General features: G+C 31.9%; 3 long non-coding RNA genes across 5 annotated transcripts; all 3 read right to left on the bottom strand.

Annotated features, from left to right (window-relative positions):
- Positions 1-6: 6 nt before the first annotated feature.
- Positions 7-2,156, bottom strand: LOC123893287. Its single transcript, XR_006803403.1, has 3 exons — positions 1,134-2,156; positions 881-978; positions 7-781 (listed from the first exon to the last, which is right to left on the bottom strand). It is a non-coding gene; the product is annotated as an uncharacterized LOC123893287 (long non-coding RNA).
- A 602-nt stretch (positions 2,157-2,758) lies between these two features.
- LOC123893286 lies at positions 2,759-10,183 on the bottom strand. Of its 2 annotated transcripts, XR_006803402.1 has the most exons (5): positions 10,140-10,183; positions 4,271-9,275; positions 4,012-4,086; positions 3,775-3,879; positions 3,045-3,600 (listed from the first exon to the last, which is right to left on the bottom strand). It is a non-coding gene; the product is annotated as an uncharacterized LOC123893286 (long non-coding RNA). The 2 variants fall into 2 exon arrangements; XR_006803401.1 differs by having other exon boundaries at positions 2,759-3,879.
- A 164-nt stretch (positions 10,184-10,347) lies between these two features.
- LOC123890555 lies at positions 10,348-13,068 on the bottom strand. 2 transcript variants are annotated; one of them, XR_006802861.1, is made up of 4 exons: positions 12,238-13,068; positions 11,977-12,119; positions 10,760-11,884; positions 10,348-10,663 (listed from the first exon to the last, which is right to left on the bottom strand). It is a non-coding gene; the product is annotated as an uncharacterized LOC123890555 (long non-coding RNA). The 2 variants fall into 2 exon arrangements; XR_006802860.1 differs by having other exon boundaries at positions 10,760-12,119.
- Positions 13,069-17,476: the final 4,408 nt, after the last annotated feature.

The following is a 17,476-nucleotide window of genomic DNA, read 5'->3' as shown; positions in this document are numbered from 1 at the left end:
CAAAATAATCAACTAGAAAATAATAACAATACAGATGAAATATTGAAAAACAAAAGAATTTAAAACTCTAGAGAAAATGAATCGAAAATAATTCACATTGCAAGAAGTGTAACAAAATAAACTTGATTGAGAGAATATCTCAATATTGTGAAAACAAATAACTCATTAATTAGTAGCTGCAGATTATTAAAATAAGAACAGCAAACTTCAAGATCAAAACCAAAGTAACCAGGGAAAAAAGAGTGTCAAAACAAAAACTAAAAATCAAACAAGAGGAAGATCACGAAGGAATTGTTTGCATTTAGATTACCTCTCCTGCAAAACCAAAGAGAAAAATGAGAAAAATAACAAATCAATAAATATATGCTCTCAAAATTGATGAACAAATACTGAAACTAAAGGAATTTACTAGATATCACCAAATAAAAACTGAAAGCTCTATGACAAACCACGCTGCAGAAAAGTAGTTCACAATTCAATTAGTATGTCTTATGACAAAGTCTGAAAATAAAAATAGTATATAGCAACTCAATGAAGAAATTTGAAATATCTGGATTAAAAATAGTAAATAGAATTTCATTGAAGAAATTTGAATTATCTGTACTATCCTTTCTTATCCAATTGTATCAAAAGATATCCAAAACTTCAACTGACTGAAAAGTAGACATGCATCAAAAGACACCATTCAGAACAAGTACATTCGTAGTTCTTTACTTAGCACACCAAACCAAAAATAAGTCCATGATAATCTCTGCCACAACTTTCACAGTACATGTCCTCCCTGTGAAAACCAAATGGAACGTATGAAAGAATCAAATGAACGAGATCCTCAAAAAAAAAAAAAAGAAGCGTGAAGAATTCATTGAAGAGTAGCGATCACCAAATGAAAGCACAACAAAAACAGAGTATTGCAGATTCTTGTGCTCCATTAGGTTCCCCCTATACCAAGTTATTGCTCCATCCAGTTATATCCCAAACCTAGAAACAAATACACACAAACAAAAAAATTACTAGTTGAATGGGAAATATGAGAACCTGTGCCTGCTGCACATTTATTGGCTATCTCCCCACAGAAAACTCAAAAGTAGATGTTGAGTATTAAATGTAGACTGAAATGTAAAGAGTCTTCCTACTGTTGAGTATCAAAAGCAGATGATGCGTGACATGCTTTCCCAATTTCACCAGCACTTTCACACTGTTCCAATGTAAGAAAATAGTAGTATTGATGGGTAAGAAAACTCTAAGGCTGAACAAGAATGGACAATAAAACTCCATAGAAAATAAGGAATGAAAAATAATTTATGAACAAAGAAGAGTTTACCAAAATAAAAGTTTGTTTCAAAACACACTACTACCCTGCAGTAAACAGGTACATATTTCACAAAATAGAAAAATTCTACTAGAGGTGACAATCATACATCAAGCTACACTAAAAAGAAAAAATTACATCAGAACTCCAACATGCACGTGCTGGCAACAAAATAAACACAAAACACCCATGTGTACAAAAATATCTGATGAAGAAGATGAAATAGAAGAACATGTCAATTAAAACCCTAATGAACTCAATAATAGTATCATATCATTACAATAAGAAATGCAAACTCCAAGAACAGAACCAATAACAACCAAAATACAAAAAAATCAACCAGAAAAGAATAATATAGAAAAAGATCAAACAAAAGGAATATAGAACAAGACAAAATATTGAAAACAAAAACAATTTAATAAAGATCACCAAATCAAAACACTAAGCTCCATGCTATGAAGAAAGTTATTATTTTGAAAACATACAAAACTAAGTAAAAATAGTAAAGAACGACTCATATTGAAGAAATTTGATTTATGTATATGGAACCGTTTTTCGTTCTTGTCCATTGTGTCAAGTCATTATAGACATTGGATGGAGTCATTGGATGGATAAACACATCTCTCAATTATCAAACGAAGAATTATATCAAAAAATTATACAAAACAAAACCTTGATGAATAAACGAAGAGAGAGAAGTTTGATGGTGTGAAATTCTAAGAAAAGCATATCAATACGTAAATAAAAATCATATCATCCACTCCTGCAACACAAAGAATAAATAACAAATCATGAAAAATATACTCTCAGAACCAATAAAGATTGAAACAAAAAGAATTTACTAGAGATCGCCAAATGAAAATCTAGGCTCCATGCTATGAAGAAGCCGCGCACTGCAGAAAAACATTTTCACCGTTCACTTTATATGTCTTGCATAAACGCAAAGAAATAAAAATGATAAAGAATGAGTCGTGGAAGAAAATTGATTTATCTAGAACGTTCTCTGTTCTTATCCATTTAAGAAAGAATCTTAAAATGTTCTACATATATCCAAAGACACTCACTGCAAAACGGATAAACACATCTCTATTATCTAATGAAGAACTATATTCAAAAGCTAGGCAAACAATTCTTCACAACCAATCCATAATAGAATAAGTCAAGAGAATGAAAAAGTGGCAAATGATCAACTGAACAATAAAGTTACAAACCAATCATTTCCTTAATAATGGCAAGAAAATAGAAATAAATAATTTTATAACAAAGAAAGTGGCAAATCAACAGGACAAAAAAGACAAAAAATTACCAAACCAAGCTCTCTAGAATTGTTTCATCCTTGGATATTTGTTTCAACACTATCCCAAAACAAATACACATAAGTAAGTAAAAAATTGTTTCATCCGAAGGCTGAACATAAAGTAACTGAAAGTATGTGAACCTCTCTTCCACACAAAAAATTGAAAGGAACAACAAAAGTAGATGCTAAGTATCAAACATAGCTGACACATGAAGTTGTAAAACAGATGACCAAATTATTATTATTATTTTTTTTGAATGGCAACAGATGACCAAATTAAAGGCTGCAAGATCATGTACAAAGCATTAATGACAAATAACAACAAAAACAATAAAACAGTGCAAGATTATAGAAAATCTCTGCTAACAAAGTTAAGTTGTCCCCAACCATTCAACCAACAAATCATAGCATCATGGCATAACAAAGTTTTCCGAATTTCCAGATCATGAGAAAGGCAAAGAGTTAATCTAGAAACTTGTACACTATTTGGAAAACACATAAAAACTTCAACAACGAAAGAAACACAAAAAATTCAACACCAGCTTGTACACATCAAAGAACATTATTCTTTCAATTTATTTCCGTTTACACCTCACCTCTTTAGCATACATTGCATTATCTTGTGTTTCTATAATTAGTAATAATAAACATAACAAAATAACAACTAACATAGAAATGTTAAGGTTGTTGATAAGAATCTCACCAAGGCTGCAAGGAAATCTTGTCTAGACATCATTTCTATCTAGGTGCTCTTAGATATCTGCATTTTCCTGTTTTCAAATGTTCTGATTTTCTGCTATATATGTCATGTTCTATAAGATCATTTTATTAGGTAACGATCACCTCTTCTAAACTTAATGACAGACTCGAGTGTGTGTCTACTTATTAGTGAATATTAACCATACTCAAAATAAATGAATCCAATCTAATAAAAAAATCACCTCGGCTATACTCCTTGCAAGAGAAGTTATAAAACGGAAGGTAACTCCTGGACCTAGAGAAAGCACAGAACAAAAATCCTGAGTTAGGAATCCAATTAACTGCAAAAACAAACAAAAGCTTCACATAAAATTAAACAATATAAACTCAAGGCAAGACATAAAGAAGTGAAAGTGAAGTGATCCATAGAATAGAGTAAAACATCATCAATATTCTGAACAATGACAACCACAAACTGAGCCCTTCCTGTCCATTGCATCAGAGGAAACAACGCTCCGCTCGGAACCAATGGCACTGTGTATAACTTCCATGAATGCAGCAGATTGCAGAAAACCTTCAAATCAAAAGTCAAAACACTTGGAATGTTAATAAAATTATATAAGTCAATCTTCAACCTAGAAGTATTTTTTTTAATTAATTTTTATTCATTGTCAGAATAGAGATCACCAAATGGAAGTGTAATTACAACAGCCAATTGCAGATTCTGGTACATCCATCCAATCTTCAGCCATATATGAAATGACACAATTTTAGCTACCTCCTAATGCATGTAAAGACTGTAAATGAGGAGCATATATTTTTAGGAGTATCATCATAAATGAAAATTAGAGAAAACTTCTCGCAACAAAGTTAAGTTGTCACAGCAAACAACACATATGACGTAACCAAATTGTCCAAAATTTCTCATTATGGGAAGTGCAAAGAGTTATTCCAGAATCTTATACCCTATGACAGGTTCTGGATCCTCAGGTTCTTATACTTAGGTTCTGGATACTGAAAACACACAACTTCAACACTAGAAGAAACACAAACTTAATGACCAGCCTGTACATGATCAAAGACAAATTATTTGGGAACAAAGACATAAGTTAAAAATAAAGATCAATTATTTCACAGCACATAAATAGTACAAAGCACAGAGGCACTCATCTCCAACTGCAGCACAGCAAAATTAACAAGGTGCAGTGTGATTGAGACTTCTAGGTACTTGCACTATGAACACCAGAATATACATGTTCAGCAAAACTACTGTGAAAATAGTTGTAGAATAAACTAAGAATAAAGAAAAGTAGAGTAATTAGCCAAACCAAGTCACTGATCAGAAGGTCATAATTACAAAGAGAGACCCACAAAACTATCAGAATTTCTCCATAATCGTGTAAACTTCTGCGCTGCCGGATTACAGGTTAAAAACGAAGCGTGCTGTCCAATTTGCAACACATTAAAAAGAAAATTCACATCAAAACTCCAGCATACTGCAACAAAAATTAAAAGCAAAACATGATATGTACATGCTCAAACGAAGAATAATATTTGACACAAAAGAGGAATTAGAAAAAACAAGTCGACTAAAAGCCTAACGAACTCTATAATAGTAATGCATCATCGTTAAAATAAGAGCGGCAAACTCCAAGCTTGAAACCAACAACAACCAAATAATATCTAAGAAGAACCCAAAATAATCAACCAGAGAAGAATGACAATACAGATGAAATATTGAAAAATAAAAGAATTTAAAACTCCAGAGAAAATGAATCAAAAATAATTCACATTGCAAGAAGTGTACCAAAATAAACCTGTTTCAAAACACTATACTGCAATATGCAATAAACAGATACATATGTTTCATCAAATATTAAACATGAAGATCAAACATGGGGAATATATAACCAGAAGCTAGCTGCAAAATGGATAAAAGAATATCTCAATATCGTGAAAAAAAACAACGCATTAGTAGCTGCAGATCATTAAAATAACACCAGAAAACTTCAAGATCAAAACCAAAGTAACCAGGGAAAAAAGAGTGTGAAAACAAAAACTAAAAGATCAAACAAGAGGAAGATAGAACGCCAAGGAATTGTGTGCATTTAGATTACCTCTCCTGCAAAACTAAAGAGAAAAATAACAAATCAATAAATATATGCTCTGAAAATCGATGAACAAATAATGAAACTAAAGAATTTACTAGAGATCACCAAATCAAAACTGAAGGCTCTACCGCCATGTAGAATATTATTTTGACAAACCATGCTGCAGAAAAGTAGTTCACAATTCAATTAGTATGTCTTATGATAAAGTCTGAAAAGTATACGCTGAGTATCAAAAATAGACTGAAATGTAAAGATTCTTAGAAGAGTTGACCAAATTTCCATCTAATTTGCAAGATCATGTAGCCATATTAAATAATACAATTTTGGCTTCCACCTAATACAGAGGAGTCCTTTGGCCACTGTAATGAAGAGGGTATCATTTTAGGTGTCTCATCATCATCATAAATCACTAATCACCAAAAAAAAAAAGTAAAGAAGATTTAGAAAACCTCCCTCGACAAAGTTATGTTATCTGGCCCTAACAAACAAATCATCAGAATCAATTTTATGTATCCAAGCTGTCCAAAATTCCTCATCTTTGGAAAGACCAAAGTGTCATTCCAAAATCTTTCTAATCTTTGTCAGAGTACTCAGGTTCTGGATACAAAAACAAATAAAAACTTCAACACTGGAAGAAACACAAATTCATATACCATGTAATAAAAAGGACCAATTACATCCCAATGATGAATCGCCATTATCTGATAATCTCGCCCAAATTTGAAAGAATAATCCCAGCTGAGATGTTAAATCTAAATTTGCATAGCCAAATTAATCCCAGCAGAGAGGAAAAGTTAACAAAGTGTATAGGCTAAGCTTAGCGGACTAAATATGAGTTAGTATCTGATGAAATAAATATTGACAAATATACACAGATTCTCAAGAATGAAATAAACTTGAAAAAAATAGTATTAAAGCAATTGTAAGAAAATATACACTATGAAAGATGCTTAAACAAGAAGAAAGAAAGAATAGTTGCATAATTCTTCAAACCAAGTCACAGATCAACATTACAAAGAGAAGACCACCAAGTCACAGATCAACATTACAAAGAGAAGACCACCAAGAATCATGTAAACTTTTGCACTGTCAGAATTCAGATAAAAAAGTCAAGCATAGAACAAAGAAGTAAATCGACTAGACAATCAGAATAGAAATGAAAATAAAAATAGTTCACAACCCAAGTACATGGTAGCAAATAAACCTGAGGCTGCAGAAAACAGCGTGTCATATTTTAATTCACATGCATGACGGTCTAAGCCAGAACCAAATCAAAAGACCAGAAAAGAATAAGAATAAAAAAAACATGAAGATCAAACAAAAGAAAGATAGAACCAGAACCAGAAGGAATCAGCGTTCACAAATTACCTTCCTGCAACATCAAAGGAAATAGAATATCAAGAAAATATGAATTCGAAAGCGATGGAGTTATTGAAAACTAAAATATTTTAAAAGAGTAATCAAAAATTGAGATCTCTAGCCTTGATCAAAGTTCAAAATTTTTTTGATTTTGACAAACCATGCTGCAGAACAACAGGTTCACGATTCAATTTGAGTGCATGGTAATCAAAGCCCAAAAATAAAAATATTAAAGAACAAATGATCGAGGAAATTTGATTATGCATCTGTAACTATTATCGTTCTTATTCATTATAATCCAAAATTGTTCGAGATATCCAGAAATTAGCTCACTGCAAAATGGATAAACGGATATTTTGATATTCTTTTATTTCCAATAGTTTGACAAGTTATATTAAAAAAACTATATGGAAACAAAAAAAATTTACTAGAGATCACCAAATTAAAACTTTACGTTCCATGTTCTTGTCCATTTTATCAAGGCATTCCATCGAAACTTCATAGTCCACTGCAAAATGGATAAACACATCTCTCGATTATCAAACAAAGAATTATATCAAAAAACTATCCAAAACAAAATATTGATGAGTAAAAGAAGAGTCAAGAGAAGTTTGATTGTGTGAAATTCTGAGAGCATATCCAGACGTAAATCAAAATCATATCCTCTCCTCCAACACCTAAGAATAAATAACAAATCATGATTATGAGCAAAAAGAATAAATAACAAATCATGAAATTCTTTTTGTTATCGATTCTGAGAGCATAAATTTCAACATTGAAACAAAAAAAAATTACTAGAGATCACCAAATTAAAACTATTGGCTATGTGCTCTTGTCCATTTTATGAACGCATTCTAGACATCGAAAGCTCTTAGCCAGCTGCAAAATGGATAAACGCGTCTCTCGATTACCAAACAAAGAATTATATAAAAAAATTATCCAAAACAAAATATTGATGAGTAAAAGAAGAGTCAAGAGAAGTTTGATTGTGTGAAATTCTGAGAGCATATCCAGACGTAAATCAAAATCATATCCTCTCCTCCAACACCTAAGAATAAATAACAAATCATGATTATGAGCAAAAAGAATAAATAACAAATCATGAAATTCTTTTTGTTATCGATTCTGAGAGCATAAATTTCAACATTGAAACAAAAAAAAATTACTAGAGATCACCAAATTAAAACTATTGGCTATGTGCTCTTGTCCATTTTATGAACGCATTCTAGACATCGAAAGCTCTTAGCCAGCTGCAAAATGGATAAACGCGTCTCTCGATTACCAAACAAAGAATTATATCAAAAAATTATACAAAACAAAATCTTGATGAGTAAAAGAAGTGTCAAGAGAAGTTTGATTCTAAGAAAAGCATATCAAGACTTAAATCAAAACCATATCCTCTCCTGCAACACCTAAGAATAAATAACAAATCATGAACTTTATGCCCTCAGAATCGCTAAAGATGGAAACAAAAAGAATTTACTATAGATCAACATCATATCCTCACTATCAATTTAATATCATGGCGTGCTCAATATGAAACGTCACAATTTAAGCCTACTAAGCCTACTGCAATACCAGAGGAGTTTGTGGGCCAATGAAACAGGTCATCATAACAAACACCACCTAACCAAGTTGTCAAAAATCCTTACCTTGGGAAGGGAAGAGTTACTCCAGAATTTTGTATTTTAAACCACGGAGTAAGACGTTACAGAAACTCACAAAAACTTCAACGCTGGAAGAATATGATAACCTCACAAAATTAAGTGTGGATGCTGAAACAACTATAATGAAATGTAACACAACCAACTGAACATTATGGTGATTAAAAGGTTCAGTGTTTGAAAAAGTAGGAAACTTTTGTGGTATACCAAACCCGTGTAAATCTTACTCTGTTAACACCACAAGAAAATTAAAATTAGGCTGTAACAAACAGATTGTAGAAAAAGAACCAAGAAGAAAGAATAGTATCATAGTTCTTCAAACTAAGTCACAAATCAGCATAACAAAGATAGGCCCACCAAGCTCTCCCAAAACACGAAAACAAAAAATCTTAAATCATGTATAGTTTTCAACATTGATAAGAAACAATAAGTAGTAATGGTAAATCATAGAGGAGCAAATCCAGAAGAGTAGACAACAAGAATCGGCCAGATAAAAAAAAGAAACGAAAATAATTCGCATTCAAAGTAGAGGTACCAAAATAAACCTGAGTCTTGATACTCATCAAATGTTATTGTTTCAAAACATAATGCACTACAGAAAACGTCGTTTTTAGATTAACATGTCAGAACCAAATCAAACCTCAATCAAAAGACCAAAAAAAAGAATCAGAATACAAAACGGGAAGATCAAACATGAGAAAGAAAAGTATTATCATCCCTGCAACACCAGAGGAAATAAAATATCATGAAAATATATGCTTTAAAAATAAATATGCAAACCAAAATTTGAGGCTCCATGCTATGATGAGAGAAGATCATTATTTTGACGAACCACACTGCAAAAAACAGGTTCACGATTCAATTTGTGTCTTACGATTAAAACTCAAAAACAAAAATAATAAAGAACGACTCAATGAAGAATTTGTAGTCATTATCATTCGTATCCATTATGATCAAGAATTGCGAATTGTTGTAGATATCCAGAAATCAGTTGACTACAAAATGAATAAACGAATATCTTAATATTCTTTTTAATTTTAAAAGCAATAAGCACATTTATCGAATGACAAATTATATCAAAAAGTGCAAATGATCAAACGAGAATTGGAAGTGCAAAAAATGGTAGCCTAGGAACAATTGCTCCAATTGCAATTGGTTTCATCGTAGGAGCCAACATCTTGGCAGGTGGGGCCTTTGATGGTGCTTCCATGAACCCGGCAGTGTCTTTTGGGCCTGCTGTTGTTAGCTGGACATGGACTAATCATTGGGTCTATTGTGTCGGCCCGTTGATTGGTTCGGCTATTGCTGCAGTTGTCTATGAAATTTTCTTCATCACCCCTAGCTCTTATGAACAGTTACCTGTCACAGATTATTAAGGTCTAAATTCCCCTTAAGTTTTAATTGATGAAATGGGGTTGCATTTCCTTAATTAGCTTTCTATCTTAGGTGCTCTTTGTTATTTGCATTTTCCTGTTTTCAAATGTTTTGATTTTCTGTGATATATGTCATATTCTCTAAGATCATTTTATTAAGTAATGATCACCTCTAAACTTAATACTTAACCTTTAATTAAGTAATGATCACCTCTAAACTTAATAGTTAACCTTTTAGTAAGTAATGACAGACTCGAGGTGTGTCTACTTATCGGTAAATATGAACCATACTCAACATAAATGAATCCAATCCAATAAAAAAATCACCTTGGCTATAATCTCCATGCAAGAAAAGCTATAAAAACAGAAGGTAACTCTTGGACCTAGAGAAAGCACAGAACAAAAATCATGAGTTATGAATCAAATAAACTGCAAAAACAAACAAAAGCTTCACATGGAAATTAAACAATATAAACTTAAAGCAATACATAAAGAAGTGAAAGTGGAGTGATCTATAGAATAGAGTAAAACCTCATAAATATTCCATTGCATCATAGGAAAAAACGCTCCGCTCGGCACCAATGGCACCGTGTATAACTTCGGCACCAACTTCAGCACTAGAAGAAACACAAAAACATTGGCACCAACTTCAACACTAGAAGAAACACAAACTTAATGTCCAACCTGTACATGATCAAAGACCAATTATTTGGGAACAAACACATAAGTTAAAAATAAAGACCAATTTATTTCACATGACACAAGTAGTACAAAGCAGAGGCACTCATCTCCAACTGCAGCACATCAAAATTAACAAGGTGCAGTGTGCTTGAGACTTCTAGGTACTTGCACTGTGAACACCAGAATATACATGTTCAGCAAAACTACAGTGAAAAATAGTTGTAGAATAAATTAAGAATAAAGAAAAGTAGAGTAATTCTCCAAACCAAGTTGCTGATCAGAAGGTCATAATTACAGAGAGCCCCACAAAGCTGTCAGAATTTCAACAGAATCATGTAAACTTCTGTACTACCAGATTACATGTTAAAAACGAAGCGTGCTGTCCAAATTGAAACACATTAAAAAGAAAAATCACATCAGAACTCAACCACGCTGCAAAATAAATATATTAAAAGCAAAACACGATATGTACATGCTCAAACGAAGAATAATATTTGATGCAAAAGAGGAATTAGCAAACAAGTCGACTAAAAACCTAACGAACTCTATAATAGTAGTGTATCACATTAAAATAAGCGCGCCAAACTCCAAGTTTGAAACCAACAACAACCAAATAAAATATCAGAAGCAAGAACCCAAAATAATCAACTAGAAAATAATAACAATACAGATGAAATATTGAAAAACAAAAGAATTTAAAACTCTAGAGAAAATGAATCGAAAATAATTCACATTGCAAGAAGTGTACCAAAATAAACTTGATTGAGAGAATATCTCAATATTGTGAAAACAAATAACTCATTAATTAGTAGCTGCAGATTATTAAAATAAGAACAGCAAACTTCAAGATCAAAACCAAAGTAACCAGGGAAAAAAGAGTGTCAAAACAAAAACTAAAAATCAAACAAGAGGAAGATCACGAAGGAATTGTTTGCATTTAGATTACCTCTCCTGCAAAACCAAAGAGAAAAATGAGAAAAATAACAAATCAATAAATATATGCTCTCAAAATTGATGAACAAATACTGAAACTAAAGGAATTTACTAGATATCACCAAATAAAAACTGAAAGCTCTATGACAAACCACGCTGCAGAAAAGTAGTTCACAATTCAATTAGTATGTCTTATGACAAAGTCTGAAAATAAAAATAGTATATAGCAACTCAATGAAGAAATTTGAAATATCTGGATTAAAAATAGTAAATAGAATTTCATTGAAGAAATTTGAATTATCTGTACTCTCCTTTCTTATCCAATTGTATCAAAAGATATCCAAAACTTCAACTGACTGAAAAGTAGACATGCATCAAAAGACACCAATTTGCAAGATCATGTAGCCATATTAAATAATACAATTTTGGCTTCCACCTAATGAGGAGTCCTTTGGCCACTGTAATGAAGAGGGTATCTTATTAGGTGTATCATCATCATAAATCACTAATCATAATAAAAACAACAAAACAGTAAAGAAGATTTAGAAACCTCCCCGGGCAAAGTTAAGTTATCGCTAACAAACAAATAGTCAGAATCAGGTTTATGTAACCAAGTTGTCCAAAATTCCTCATCTTGGGAAAGATAAAAGAGTCATTCGAAAATCTTCTAATCTTTGTTAGAGTACTCGGGTTCTGGTTACAAAAACGAATAAAAACTTCAACACTCCAATGTAACCAAGTAAAAATTTCAAAAACTTCAACACCAGCTTGTACACGATCGAAGAACATTAAAATATGAACCAAATCAAACCTCAACATCAGGAGACCAAAGTAACCAAGTAAAAATAAAAACATTGAGCCTCTGTTTGCCATGGGTTCCACAGTAAAACACATATTTATAGGCTCTCTCCCCTGTAACACCCACAAAGAAAACTCAGGAACTGAAAAAAATATATGCTGAGTATCAAAAAAAGACTGAAATATAAAGATTCTTAGAAGAGTTGACCAAATTTCCAACCAATTTGCAAGCCACACATGTAAGTAATTCAATTGTTTTATCCCAATTTTCGCTTTCAACACTATCCTAAAACAAATACACACATGTAAGTAAATCAATTGTTTTATCCCAAGGCTGGGAAGGAAGTATGTGAACCTCTTCCTGCCACTGGATCCCTTGCAAGCCACACATTATAGGCTGAACGGGAAGTACGTGAACATTCATAAGAAAAAATAAGTATTAATAGTAAATCATAAAGAAACAAATCCAGAACAATAAGAATCGGCAAATAATAAATGAAATGAAAATAATTTGCATTCCAAGTAGAGGTTCCAAAATAAACCTGAGGCTTGATACTACTCAAATGTTATTGTTTCAAAACACACCGCACTATAGAAAACAATGTCGTTTTTCAATTAACATGTATCAAACCTCACAATCAAAAAACCAGAAAAAAAAAAGAACCAGAATACAAAGTCAGAAGATCAAACAAGTGAAAGAAAATTATAACACCAGATGAAATAATATCAAGAAAACATGCTTCAAAATGAAATATGCAACCAAAACTTGAGGCTCCATGCTATAATGAAAGAACATCATTATTTTGACAAAACCACACTGCATAAGAACAAGTACACAATTCAATTTGTGTCTTACATTCCAATCTCAAAAATAAAATAATAGAGAATGACTCATCAAAGAAATTTGATCTATGTATGTAGCCATTATCATTCTAATATTATCATCAAGAATTGCAAATTGTTCCAGATATCGAAAAATCAGAAATAAGCTCATTGCAAAACTGGATCAACGAATATCTCAATATTCTTTTTATTTTTAACAGCGATAGCAAATTTATTGAATGACAAATTATATCATAAAGAGTACCCATATAATCAAATGAGAACTAGAAGATCAGCTATTAATTAAAACCCAAACAATCCATAGTAGGCACAAAACATTAAAATATGAACCAAATCAAACCTCAACATCAGTGAGCCTCTGTCTGCCATGCCATGGGTTCCATTGTGAACCACATATTTATAGGCTCTCTCCCCTGCAACACCCATAAAGAAAACTCAGGAACTAACAAAAGTATATGTTGAGTATAAAAAAAAAGACTGAAATGTAAAGATTCTTAGAAAAGTTGACCAAAATTCCATCCAATTTGCAAGATCATGTAGCCATATTAAATAATACAATTTTGGCTTCCACCTAATGAGGAGTCCTTTGGCCACTGTAATGAAGAGGGTATCTTATTAGGTGTATCATCATCATAAATCACTAATCATAATAAAAACAACAAAACAGTAAAGAAGATTTAGAAACCTCCCCGGGCAAAGTTAAGTTATCGCTAACAAACAAATAGTCAGAATCAGGTTTATATAACCAAGTTGTCCAAAATTCCTCATCTTGGGAAAGATAAAAGAGTCATTCGAAAATCTTCTAATCTTTGTTAGAGTACTCGGGTTCTGGTTACAAAAACGAATAAAAACTTCAACACTCCAGTGTAACCAAGTAAAAATTTCAAAAACTTCAACACCAGCTTGTACACGATCGAAGAACATTAAAATATGAACCAAATCAAACCTCAACATCAGGAGACCAGAGTAACCAAGTAAAAATAAAAACATTGAGCCTCTGTTTGCCATGGGTTCCACAGTAAAGCACATATTTATAGGCTCTCTCCCCTGTAACACCCACAAAGAAAAATCAGGAACTGAAAAAAATATATGCTGAGTATCAAAAAAAGACTGAAATATAAAGATTCTTAGAAGAGTTGACCAAATTTCCAACCAATTTGCAAGCCACACATGTAAGTAATTCAATTGTTTTATCCCAATTTTCGCTTTCAACACTATCCTAAAACAAATACACACATGTAAGTAAATCAATTGTTTTATCCCAAGGCTGGGAAGGAAGTATGTGAACCTCTTCCTGCCACTGGATCCCTTGCAAGCCACACATTATAGGCTGAACAGGAAGTACGTGAACATTCATAAGAAAAAATTAGTATTAATAAATCATAAAGGAGAAAATCCAGAAGACTAGACAATAAGAATCGACTGATAAAAAATGAAATGAAATGAAAGTAATTCGCATTACAAGTAGAGGTTCCAAAATAAACCTGAGAAAACAACTCAAATTTATCAAAGCCAGAAAACAACATCGTTTTTTTATTGTTTCAAAACACACTGCACTACAGAAAACACCGTCATTTTTCAATTAACATATATCAAAGCCAGAACCAAATGAAACCTCAATCAAAAGACCAGAAGAAAAAACCAGAATACAAAATCGGAAGATCAAACAAGAGAAAGAAAATTATAACACCAGATGAAATATTAAGAAAATACGCTTTAAAATGAAATATGCAAACCAAAACTTGAAGCTCCATTGTATGATGAAAGAACATCACTATTTGGACAAAACCACACAACATAAGAACAGGTACACAAAATTAAATTTGTGTCGTACATTCAAAGTCCAAATATAAAAACTAATAAAGAACGACTCATCAAAAAATTTGACCTATGTATCTGTAGCCATTATCATTCTTATTCATTATCATCAAGAATTGTAAATTGTTTCAAATATCCAAAAAACAGAAATAAGCTCACTGCAAAAATGGGTCAACGAATATCTCAATATTCTTTTTATTTTTAACAACGATAGCAAATTTATTGAATGACAAATTATATCAAAAAGAGTACACGCATAATCAAACGAGAATTGGAAGAGCAATCAATTAAAACCCAAAAAATTCATAGTAGGCGCAGGGGTCATTAAAATATGAACCAAATCAAACCTCAACATCAGGAGACCAAAGTAACCAAGTAAAAAAAACAGTGAGCCTCTCTGTCTGCCATGGGTTCCACAGTAAAGCACATATTTATAGGCTCTCTCCCCTGTAACACCCACAAAGAAAACTCAGGAACTAATAAAAGTAAGTTGAGTATCAAAAAAAGACTGAAATGTATTTTGGCTTCCACCTAATACAGAGGAGTTCTTTGGCCATTGTAATGAAGAGGGTATCATTTTAGGTGTATCGTCATCATCATAAATCAATAATCACAAAAAAAAGTAAAGAAGATTTAGAAAACCTCCCCCGACAAAATTATGTCATCTGACCCTAACAAACAAATCATCAGAATCAAGTTTATGTATCCAAGCTGTCCAAATTTCCTCATATTGGGAAAGACCAAAGTGTCATTCCAAAATCTTCTAATCTTTGTCAGAGTACTCAAGTTCTGGATACAAAAACAAATAAAAACTTCAACACTGGAAGAAACACAAATTCATATACCATGTAATAAAAAGGACCAATTACATCCCAATGATGAATCGCCATTATCTGATAATCTCGCCCAAATTTGAAAGAATAATCCCAGCTGAGATGTTAAATCTAAATTTGCATAGCCAAATTAATCCCAGCAGAGAGGAAAAGTTAACAAAGTGTATAGGCTAAATATGAGTTAGTATCTGATGAAATAAATATTGACAAATATTGACAAATATACACAGATTCTCAAGAATGAAATAAACTTGAAAAAAATAGTATTAAAGCAATTGTAAGAAAATATACACTATGAAAGATGCTTAAACAAGAAGAAAGAAAGAATAGTTGCATAATTCTTCAAACCAAGTCGCAGATCAACATTACAAAGAGAAGACCACCAAGTCACAGATCAACATTACAAAGAGAAGACCACCAAGAATCATGTAAACTTTTGCACTGTCAGAATTCAGATAAAAAAGTCAAGCATAGAACAAAGAAGTAAATCGACTAGACAATCAGAATAGAAATGAAAATAAAAATAGTTCACAACCCAAGTACATGGTAGCAAATAAACCTGAGGCTGCAGAAAACAGCGTGTCATATTTTAATTCACATGCATGACGGTCTAAGCCAGAACCAAATCAAAAGACCAGAAAAGAATAAGAATAAAAAAAACATGAAGATCAAACAAAAGAAAGATAGAACCAGAACCAGAAGGAATCAGCGTTCACAAATTACCTTCCTGCAACATCAAAGGAAATAGAATATCAAGAAAATATGAATTCGAAAGCGATGGAGTTATTGAAAACTAAAATATTTTAAAAGAGTAATCAAAAATTGAGATCTCTAGCCTTGATCAAAGTTCAAAATTTTTTTGATTTTGACAAACCATGCTGCAGAACAACAGGTTCACGATTCAATTTGAGTGCATGGTAATCAAAGCCCAAAAATAAAAATATTAAAGAACAAATGATCGAGGAAATTTGATTATGCATCTGTAACTATTATCGTTCTTATTCATTATAATCCAAAATTGTTCGAGATATCCAGAAATTAGCTCACTGCAAAATGGATAAACGGATATTTTGATATTCTTTTATTTCCAATAGTTTGACAAGTTATATCAAAAAAACTATATGGAAACAAAAAGAATTTACTAGAGATCACCAAATTAAAACTTTACGTTCCATGTTCTTGTCCATTTTATCAAGGCATTCCATCAAAACTTCATAGTCCACTGCAAAATGGATAAACACATCTCTCGATTATCAAACAAAGAATTATATCAAAAAATTATCCAAAACAAAATATTGATGAGTAAAAGAAGAGTCAAGAGAAGTTTGATTGTGTGAAATTCTGAGAGCATATCCAGACGTAAATCAAAATCATATCCTCTCCTCCAACACCTAAGAATAAATAACAAATCATGATTATGAGCAAAAAGAATAAATAACAAATCATGAAATTCTTTTTGTTATCGATTCTGAGAGCATAAATTTCAACATTGAAACAAAAAAAAAATTACTAGAGATCACCAAATTAAAACTATTGGCTATGTGCTCTTGTCCATTTTATGAACGCATTCTAGACATCGAAAGCTCTTAGCCAGCTGCAAAATGGATAAACGCGTCTCTCGATTACCAAACAAAGAATTATATCAAAAAATTATACAAAACAAAATCTTGATGAGTAAAAGAAGTGTCAAGAGAAGTTTGATTCTAAGAAAAGCATATCAAGACTTAAATCAAAACCATATCCTCTCCTGCAACACCT

The sequence above is a fragment of the Trifolium pratense genome, linkage group LG6 (assembly GCF_020283565.1).
Source record: "Trifolium pratense cultivar HEN17-A07 linkage group LG6, ARS_RC_1.1, whole genome shotgun sequence".
Lineage (NCBI taxonomy): Eukaryota > Viridiplantae > Streptophyta > Magnoliopsida > Fabales > Fabaceae > Trifolium > Trifolium pratense.
Note: the sequence above shows the minus strand (reverse complement) of the source record. Positions and strands in the feature narration are given on the sequence as shown.